The following is an 11268-nucleotide window of genomic DNA, read 5'->3' as shown; positions in this document are numbered from 1 at the left end:
AGTCTGTGCCGGTGTTTCACCGCGAGCTCCTTCGCACACACGCTACTGCTGCTTCCGGGACGCGTGGGCTTTCTGCACCCAGTGCGTTGACTGCCAGGTGGTGACCAGACTTAGCCACCAGCCCCAGAGTCACTGTCCTTTTTTCCATTCTCCAACTCGAGAATGGGAAATACTTTATGTCCAAAGTTTGAGAGCTGGTTTTTAAAATATGAAGTACCAAAGGCGATGATGTCCGGTCAGATATGTCAATCCATTTATTGCAGATTAAATGACCAAAAACCAGAATGCTGTAGTTATTGCAGGGTATGAAAAAACTCCACACAATGTTCCCCTACCGCACGATAAAAACCGTATGTTTTCCAGCGCCACACCTGATGCTCATTACAGCCTTCTTTTATGCTGATTAGGGCAGAGCCACTTCTCTAGCGCCCTCTGCTGCTGAAATGGCTCCACCAGATTTATTCTTAACAGTTCATTTATATTACAAATAATTTATCAATTAATCCTGCAGTTGAACAACAGGTGGATTGTTTTATTTGTTTCTGTATAAGTTTGATATTGTCAATATTTTCAGGTAGAAAGTCCGTGTTTTTTTTTTTTTTTTTATTAATATTTTTTTAATCCTAGGTTGGAGACCAAAGACCTTTCTGTGTGGAGTTTGCTTGTTCTCAATGTAAATTATCCAGATGCTCTTGATTTTCTCTGGCATTTCTAAGCTGCTTGTAAATGTGTTTAGAATATATATTATCAAAACACATTGGGAAATTTTACGGAAGTCTATATCAGTACCTCACACCGGAGGCTCAGTCCGTAAATCCTTTCTTGCAAGCACGAGGATTCCGAGGGACCAAGTTTTCTGGCGGTCATCCGGGATTCATAGAACCTTAGTTACAGTCGTAACTTTTGTTCTGTTTCATCCCTCCTGACTGCCAGAGGCAGTGCTTTAAGCACTGGATGATGAACATCAACACAGTCACGAGGAATCCAACCAGAGAAACCCCATACCTTGTTGTGCTCTGTAGAATCCCTGTAGAATCTTGCAAAGGTGTTTGGGGATGTCCATGATATTGAGAGGCCCCTAGTGGAATGACACCTGATGGCAGTGGCAGCCCTTGTAGAGCATATGCTTTGGTAATGACCCCGACAATCCAGTGTTCAAGGCATTGTTTAGACAGAGCCTGTCCTTTGTGTCAGCCCGCAAAACATACAAACAGGCAGTCTGATCTCCTGACGGCCGCTGTAGATTTTACATATGCCTCAAGAGCCCGTACCGGACACAGATGCTCAGAAGCAATGCCCACGTTAAAACGGGCCAGCTGCAGTGGCTGAACCTGCCCTGTTGCTGAGGACACTTTAGGAATAAAAGACATATTAGGCCAAAGAGACACACCAGATCTGTCAGGATGCCAACGGCAACAGGACTCCTCGACAGACAACGCGTGAAGCTCGCTCACCCGCTTATCTGATGCCATGGATAGAAGAAATGCTGTCTTCATGGAGAGACACTTGTGGTCAATATGTGTGGGGACCATCCGCTGGCTTGGTGGACTTAAAAGGCAAGCCCCTCTCAGGAACAGCGACACTTCATGGTTGCGGCCAATAGTCACCCCCCTCCAGCTTTGCATGCCAGCAGGAGATGGCTGCGACGTAAACCTTTAGGGTAGATGGTGAACATCCCTGACTGAGTAAGCTCTGTAGTAAGGCAAGTATGTTTGGAATTGAGTAATCAACTGGATTCTGTACTTTCCCTGGACAGCCAAAAACTCCAGTACATTTATGTCTGCTCTGCTGTAGGGACCACTTCCCTTGCACCATCCGGCCTTGCCATGTGGCACCCCAACCTACTAGGGATGCATCCGTATGCACCACCTCCTTTCGGGAAGAGAGAGGGCCAAGAGGAACTCCTTGCAGCATGAAACCTTCGTTCTTCCACTGAGACAAGCAGCCAGGAGATACCAGGACCCGGAGCCATCTGTGAGCATGGCGCGTAGGATCCAGGTGTAAGCTGTTGAGCCAAATTTGAAGAGGGCGTAAAGAAAGCAAGCCTAGGGGAACTACTGTCAGCTTGCCCAGGAGGCTGAGAGATGCAACAGAAGGATGAGTCCTTCTACTCTAAAATTATTGGAGCATAACCTGAATGTCCCTCATCCATTTGCGTGAAAGGCTCGCTGTCATGGAACACATTCAGGCCCCTGAGGTCCAAAACTGGGTGCAGATCGCCCGTCTTTTTTTGGAACCAAAAAGGAAGACGCTGAAGACTGCTGCCAAAATAAAGCACGAGAGGGGGCTGCTCCTGCCCGTCTAATTTCAGGCGTGCCAGGGCCATACATTACCGTGGTAATAGGCTCGTACCCCTGCGCTTCAGAGCCAGTGGAAGCCAAGGAACCAGGTTCTGAGATCCTCGTGCTCATGCTCTCAAATTCATGCCGGAAAAGGGTGTCCGAGGCCGCCAAAGACATAACATCTTCAGGGGCCTCGTCATGATCCTGACCAACCGCTGCAGCCCGGTCAGCATCAGTCTGAAGGGTCCGAATAAGAGCCCTCATCTGGGTCATTTTGTTAGTTAACGTGTCTAGCTTGGTAGACAGTTTCTCAGGCCCACTGTTCCTGGTTTTCTTACATGGCCCGCCTTAATTTCTGTTAGCTGGGCGCTTATGCCCCGCCGACTTGCTGGCTGGTGATAAACTCGGGGGCCCATCGGACGTCCACCCCGACAGCAGCCAAACGGGTCACGTTCACCAATCGGGGCAGAGTGGCACAATTGAGGCATGCACCATCTGAGAGGGCTTCTCGTAGATGGCCTTCCCCCAGACATGAAGGGCAAAGGTCATGGCCATCGTCAGGCTGAAGCTGAGCCATGCAGGATTGGCAACACAGAGTCTCAAGCATCATCTTCTCTGATAATAGCGAGGGTCAGGTCGAGCAGAAAACGACACTAGTGACCAGTAATTAGACCAGTACTCTCCAAGTAAGAGCGGTGCAGAAGGGTCAGGTCAAGCAGAGACGCCACCAGTGACCCTGTGATTAACAATTGTCATTTAAAAAGTTTGCGCTAGCAGTATGGCCTGGTCGGACAGAGACATCACCAGCCACACAGTAAAAGCATCCATGCCAAGTGCAGCAGCAGAGTCAGGTTGAGGAAAGAACGCCATGAGTGACTTGTTTTAGGGAGTCCAGCAGGTACCACGCTGACTGTTAGCAGCTGGGTCAGGTCGAGCAGGAAACGCCACTAGTGATCCAGTCAAAGTAGTTACACTATGGGACTAACCCAATCGGGCATTAAGCCGCGGGCCAGGTCGGGCAGAAACGCCACTAGTGGCCCTGTAATAATAACAACTGAGGAAGAAGCTGAACACAGCTCTATCAAAAATAATGGTGCTCCTTCGCTGCACACCGAGCGGCTATGATAACCAACGTAAAAAATGGCCGATAAACACACGCCGAAGCGGTTACTTAACTGAAAATGAGCCGAACACATGCCAAAGTGGCTTATAAAGTAGTCGGACACGGCCGATCAGCGTAAATTCACCGAGCGCTAAATTACGGTGAAGACGAAACAGAAACAGCTTGTGCAGTCCTTCGGAAGGCAAAAAACTTGCGGCACCAACAGCAAACAGTGACAGAGATACTTGCAACGGTAGCGAAACCAATCCGTTCTATAAACAAGGTTTGCTTACCCAACCTCACATCCAACCTGCACGCGAGAAGGTAAAAAGGGACTGAGCCTCCGGTGTGAGGTACTGATATAGACTTCCGTAATATACTGGAGGGGTCACACGTGACTTTGTTGTTATTAATTTCTCGACCTGCGCAATCGCAAGGATTCCAGTGCTTAAAGCGCCACCTCTGGCGGTCAGGAGGGATCATAGAACTGTGTTCAACTTGAAAAAAAAAAAAACACACACAATCTCCAACAACTGTATTCTATATCTTCACTTTCTCAAATATAAATGTAGTTAAAATAAAATGCAATTTAGAAATATCTGAGCTGTCATTTTCTGCACTCCTCCTAGATATTCTGGATTTGTAATTGTAACACAATATAACAAACGTGATAAAATACTAACTTCAGAAAAAAAGTCAGAAATGTGCATGTAAAATAAAAATGTGGTCGTGACAAAAAAAGGTCAGGAACCACTGCTTTAGAAGTTTAGTGAATATAATGAACTCCCTGTATCTTGTGTTTTTCAGCACGAAAGAGTTTGATACCAAACACGACTGGAAAATAGCCTAATATTACTTTAGGGACCGGTTAATGAATTTTTAAATGATGAAACATTTAAAATAGCATTCTGTGGGTATAAAATTATCTGAAAAGAGTGGAATATAAATTTGGTCTGAAAAGACCAAAATTTTCTTCTTCTTAACTCAGACAAGACTGAGGAGGTCATTGTACTGGGCCCATGACACCGTAGAGAAATCTATGCTAGCCTAACTGCCCTAGATGGCATTACTCTGGCACGAAGCACAACTGTTATTTGATCAGGATTTATCCTTCAACTCTCACATAAAACAAACTTCAAGAACTGCCTTCTTTCATCTCCGTAACATTGCTAAAATCAGACCTATCCTGTCTCAGAGTGACGCCGAAAAGCTAGTCCATGCTTTTGTTACCTCTAGACTGGATTATTGTAATTCTCTTTTAGTAGGCTGCCCGAGCAAGTCGCTTAAGACACTTCAGCTGGTTCAAAATGCTGCAGCACGTGTACTGACTAAAACTAGGAGAAGAGATCACATTACTCCTGTATTAGCCTCTCTGCATTGGCTTCCCATAAAATATAGAATAGAATTCAAGATTCTTCTTCTCACTTATAAAGCCATAAATGGACAGGCACCAGTCTATCTCAAGGAGCTTGTAGTGCCATACAATCCCCCCAGAACACTACGCTCTCAAAATGCTGGCCTACTCGTTGTTCCATTTGTCTCTAGAAGTAGTATAGGAGGAAGAGCTTTCAGTTATCAGGCCCCACTTCTCTGGAACCATCTACCAACCACGGTTCGGGGGGCAGACACCCTCTCTACCTTTAACATTAGGCTCAAAACATTCCTCTTTGGTAAAGCTTTGAGTTAGGAACCAGGTCAATAGGCATAGACTGCCGGGGGGGTCTGGCATGCTCGGTTGGAGAGAGGTTGGAGAGGGCGTTAAGAGAGAGGTCATTTAGGTTAGAGAGGGACCGGAGAGGGTCCCATTCCTCTCTCTAACACTCCCTCTATGTCTGCTTCTTCCCTTGTGTGTTTGCTCCTGTACTCCTTCTGGCTTTTGTCTTGCAGGTCCGTGGGATCCTCAGTGTGGAGTTACAGAGTCTAAACAACTCTGTCTCCACCCTTTCCTCTGCACACACCCAACACAGCATAACGTGGATGGCTGTTCATCATAGGAATGGGATCCACACAAGGTTCCTGCTGCTTAACAGAAGGTTTTCCTTGCCGCCATGATGAATTCATGTTGGGTGTGGGATACATATGTATGTGCATATACGTATATATGCATATGTGTGTATCCATAAAATGAAGAGTCTGTCCTTAAGACTGCTCTACTGTAAACTGTCTTGAGATACCATTGGTTATGATTTGGCGCTATACAAATAAAAGATTGATTGATTGAATAGGACAGACAATATTTGCAATTTCAATTTCTTCAGAAACCATTTCAATAACGTTTTCATTTGTGACTTTTCAAACATAATACAATTTCTTTGATCTCCCCTCTTCACTGGGACACATCTCAGAGAAGGGGCCTGGAAAGTGTCCTTCTGTGACATTTCACCACAGGGGGTCAGGGGTCAGTGGGACAGTTCTGTGAAGACGGATGTTCTTCCCCCGTGTGGAGTCGTAAAGAGGGTTCGTACTGAACACTTCAGAGTGTCGGGCCCGTCTTTTCGGCTACGTTATTGGGTTCAAAGGCTGCATAGTGGGGGTTAGCTATGCACCTCAAATTTGCCGGGGCAGTTATGTTGTAAACAGTTCGTGATAAAGAAACAGGCTCCTTGGTTAATTCCTGTTAGAAAGAGGGTCTTTAGGCTTGATGTGGTTTGGTTCCCTACATAATCCCCCTGTTGATAAGGTTTCAATGCTTTGAAGCTCTTATCAAATAGTTCTTTTGAGGAAACAAAAAGAGGGAATGAACCTTCAAGTTGAAGAAAACTGGAAACAGGTAAAGGTGTGTAGAGGTCCTCACACTCCTGACAAAAGTCCGACGTCCTCAGGGATGGCACAGGTGCTTTCTCTGTCAATTATGGGAACCACTCTCACCTTGATGTTGAGATGGGCGGTATCGCCTGGAGGTTGCCGTCTGGGCATCTGGATGTCGAAGATGGAACCCTTGGTGGTTGAGGTTGGAGCCCCGGAGGTTGAAGACTGGAGCCCCTGGAAGTTGAAGACTGGAGCCCCTGGTGGTTGAGGCTGGAGCCCCGGGAAGTTGAAGACTGGAGCCCTTGGTGGCTGGCGTTGGAGCATTGCCTGGTGTTAATGCCCGTGGACCATGGAGGTAGGAGTTGGGCAACCATGGAGTCAATTTTGGGGCGCCGCTTGGCAGTGGGCACCCATGGACCAGGGAGGCAGACTAGGTGTGTGTACTATATGTTACAATGTGTCCCTCAACAATGCTCGGTGCGAACATGTAATTTGGGATCAGGAGAGTCGGGTAACGTGAAAGTGTACACATAAGCACAAAGCTAGAGGCATGGTATTCGTCAGTTAATCCTGGTGCACATCAACAAGACAAAGACAATGCATGCAGGATATAAAAGAATCATGTCTAAACACACAAAAATAAGTCCCTATGGGAACTTAAACGAAATAAAAGAAAAGGAAGAAAAGTTTTCTTTTGCTCTAGCTAATTTAGGCCTGTGCCTATATAATGAGACGAGTTGGTGGTCTCAGTAGCGGGGTGTAAGAAATGCTAATGTTTAGGGGCCTGATCAATGGGACGGCTGGTTGGGAGTTTACGGATCAACCAACACGGTTAAGTCCTGACCCTCAGGTATGTCCTCAGTGGGACAAGATAGTTTAGAGGATTCTAGTTCCTAGTTCTTAGTTTATGTCATCCTTGAGGTGGTAGATGTTATTGAACGTGTCGGCTGGTAGGTTAATTAGGAATGCTATCTCTCGGCTTGTAGGGTTTATTCAGCTCGCGGTTGATGGTTTGTCAGTTGGTTTTGGTTTTCTGTACAGCTTACTTTGGTTTCGGTGGACCCATTTGAGCTTTGGTTCAGTTTTTGTGCTCGGAATCTTTATTTGTTACACCACTGGAGACAGTTTATCGGTGACCAGGTAGGGTCCTGTCCATTTGGGAAGAAATATCTTCACCAGTTTGGTTGCATGATGATCGTTTTTGCCGGTGGGCGGAGCAAAGCTATAATACCAGACATGGTTTCCCACCTGTAGTTTCTCCTGTGAGGCTTTTTGGTCGTAGTAGGTTTTACGGCCTTTTGCGCTCTCTTTGAGGTGTTTTTGAGCGAACGCGAACGTAGCTCGGAGGTGGTTCTCAAGATCGGTCATGTATTGGTGAGTGGTGTTTTATCGTGTCAGCGGTGAAATGAGTTCCTCTGTTAGAGCTGATGCGAGTTGGAAAACCAAACCTTGGAAAGACGTGGTTGACTAGCAGAAATGCTGTCATCCCTGCACTGTCTCGTGGTGCCGGTAGACACTCAACCCATTTTGTGAATGCGCATGTCACTGTGAGGAAATATCTGTTCCCTCTACTGGACTTAGTTAAGGGTCCGACCCAATCGATTTGGAGGTCGGACCAAGGGAAAGTGATGCCTCCTTTTGTACAGTTTGATGGTTGGAACTGACAACAGACTAGACATCCTTTTATGTAGTCTGTTAAGTCTTTTTTTTATGTGTGGCCAGTATGCAATCTGTTGCAGAGCTGTCATTATGGCCTTGACTCCTCTGTGTCCGGCGCAGGGTGCGTCATGGGCATGTGCCAGTATCACCCCCCTTTGGTTCTGTGGGATGACAAACGCATTGAGTCCGCAGAAACATGGACCAAGATGCCCTTGACTAACCGTAACGAGCGACGGACAGTGACCAGATGGCCGAGGTTGGGTGTGGAGGCAAAGTCAGAGGAGTAGGGTTTATCAGGTGTAGTGTCTCCCATGAGGCGAATCATGAAGGAGATTGCAGGATCTTGGCCGTGTAACGTTATTAGGTCATTGTCGGTGAAAGCGGGTTTTACGGATGCGGTGACCTGCGAGGACGTTGGGGCGTCGGTCTCAGCAGCAGCACGAGAGCGCGTAATAGTATTCACTGACAACGGGTGGGGCTCAGTGAGCTGGGTTGGGTCAAAGGACCAGGGTGCTCCTGACAGCGCCCCCTGTTTGGCGAGGGCATCAGCTTTTTCGTTCAGATCTCGGTCTAAGCCGAGCACCTTGGAATGACCTTGATCTTTTTCCAGTAGACCTGTATGTCGTGTTTTAACACCAAGTCATCATATGCAATGAAAAGGTCTTGTGTTTAACGGGTTTGTGACCTGAGTCACAAAGCCATTGGCCTTCCACACAGGTAGATGGCACACAAAGTTGAGTCGCACATAATTAGAATCAGTGCAGATTACCAAGTTTTTGAGGCCATGGTCGGTGGCATGTTGCAGGGTAATGAGGATGCTGGCTACCTCTGCAAACTGAGACGTTTGTTTGCCTAATTTGAACATCATTGGTATGCTGGGGACATCGTCGACCCAGACTAGACCAGCCCCAGCAAGTACCTGGGGGTTTTGGTGGAAAGAGCATCCATCAACAAAAGCTGTTGCCATGTCTGTACATACGCTCGGATCAAAGAAATGATGATTCGAGGGGACGTCAGACAGAGGATCGGCTGGGATCGGAGGCAGGCGTGTGCTATGGGGCTGAGAGCCAGCTGACGCGGCCTGAGCAAAGGCGTCTCTGGGGCAGAGTTGGCATGCGGCCAAATCCATCCCCAACGGCGTCTTGCGGTTTTGTCTATAATGGACTTCAAGGTCAAAGCTTTGCAGGGTCATCATCCAAGATGCGACGCGAGCGTTTGTAACCACACCATCTTTTAGGGGCTGGCTGTTGAGGAATACCACTGGTTGGTGTTGTGTTTCAACGATGACCTTTTGACCTCCAACATAGTTGGAGAAATGTTTCACAGCCCATACTGTAGCTAACAGAGCTTTTTCGCAATCATTGTATTTGAGTTCGGGGTTGGCGAGGGTTTTGCTTGCGTAAGCCACCACTCGTCTGTCCGTATCATGTATCTGGTACAGACCGGCACTGAGGCAGTGTGCTGAAAAGCCCACTTCCAGATGGAATTCTCTGTTGTGATCAGGGTAAGCGAGGCATGGAGCCTTTGTTAGCATATCGATTAAAGCCTGCATAGCGTGTTGTTGGGGTTCACCCCAAGTGAAAGGAACATCCTTTTTTAGGAGTGTGTAAAGAGGTTTGGCCAAATCAGCATAATTGTCGTTGAATTGCCTGGAGTAGTCGTAGATGGAAGCTTCTTAAGCCTGAGACATCCTGGAGAACCTTGAGGTTCTGGAGACCTTGGATGCGTTGTGCCTGTGGTTCCACACCCTTACTACCGACCAGGAGACTGACATAATTGACTCTTGTGCGGCACCATTGACACTTGAACAGTGAGATTTTGGCGCCGGCGCAGGTGAATTGGGTCAGTACATGATCGATTTCACTCATGTGGTCTGCAAAAGTCGTGTTACTCATTAGCATGTCATCAACATATATGAGAGTGCCGCGGTCGCTAGCGTCCGGGCATGCTTTGTTCAGAAAGATGTTAAACTCTGCTGGAGAGTTAGCATAACCAAAGGGACACCTGGTGAAGGTGTATTGTTGGTTTGCAAAGGTGAACGCGAGTTTGTGCTGGTCCTCCGGGTCTACTAGAATGGTCCAGAACCCGGAGGCCACATCAATGGACGTGAAGTACTTAGCGTTTCTGACTTTGGGTAGTTCTTGTTGTAACTGTGTCATAGGCCACCGTGACAGAGGAATCTGTTGGTTCAGGCGCCTGTCGTCAACAGTGAGACGCCATTTACCGTTAGATTTCAGAACAGGCCAGACTGGTGCCGAGTAGGTGCTATTGCACGGATGAATTATGTCTCTGTCCAGGAGATCATTTACGATAGTTTGGACTGGTTCGTATGAGGCTAATGGGATTTTGTATTGTCGCACAAACGTTGGTGGAGCGCTTGGCGGTGTCGGGATGCGGACGAAGTGGATGTCAGTTAAACCGCAATCCAGCAAGTCGGAGACCAGAGCGTCTTTGTGCTTTAGCAGAATTGCTCTGAGTTTGGCCCTTTCGGGTTCTGTCTGGATTCCGTCAGCATCCAGAATCACTTGATCAATATGCTTCATCAGTTCGGCGTGGGGGTCTGGTTAAGCATTGGTTGTGGCCCGATCACTCACTTGTGCGGTGAGGACTTGTGTCGTTGCTGCCTCGCGGTTCGACTCAGACTCAGTGGTTTCAGGGGTCAACATATGAATCACCTTTACATCATCTCTAGTTAAATCAATCCGGGCTGGTGTGTCGTCACCCAGAGTGGTTGTGGCGAACAACATTACGGCACCGGAGGGTTTTGTCGGCATGATAGCTTTGTTATCGCTTTCTGCGACAAGTGAAGCAGGGATTTTCCCTACAACGGGCACGTTTAACTCAAAGACATGAAAATTTGTGTCGATTAGCCAGCCCAGAGAGGTGGATTTGGAAATCACAACAGTCTTGTTAGAGGGGTTCTGACAAAGTAGGTTGGTGGTACGATTGTGTACCTCCAGCAGGGGTGTCGCCGTTAGGGCGAGACCTAGTTTCGACAGTGCGGCAGAGGGTTGGAAGAAGACCTGGGAGCAGTCAAGGCTTTGTCCCGGTATGATAACCAACCGGATGCGCACATTGGAAGCCAGTGGTGGCACGGTGACGTTTGATTCGGACATGACTTGGCACACTTCCAGGATAGTTTGACCGGAGTTTAGTTTCAGTGGCATGGACTTGCCATGCTGCAGAGCTGGCATCGTTAGTGACCATAAGACACTGTTCACAGTGTGTAACTGGACACCAAGGCAGACTAACATTTCACTTCCAATACATGCTGCGTGGGGCAGCTTCGGTACGATCAGGAAGTGGTGGAAAATTTCTCTACCATTCCACGACACCTTGAGGATGCAGGTGCCCGTTGACTTAAGGGTGTTGCGGTCAGTTGGTGCACCAGAGATAGCTCACCTATGGTGATTTGAACGAGAGCCTTTTTTGTGATGGTGGTGGCATTGTCGCCATAAGGTTCAATGTCAATGCGGC

The sequence above is a fragment of the Gouania willdenowi genome, chromosome 6 (assembly GCF_900634775.1).
Source record: "Gouania willdenowi chromosome 6, fGouWil2.1, whole genome shotgun sequence".
In the NCBI taxonomy this organism is placed as follows: Eukaryota; Metazoa; Chordata; class Actinopteri; order Blenniiformes; family Gobiesocidae; genus Gouania; species Gouania willdenowi.
Note: the sequence above shows the minus strand (reverse complement) of the source record.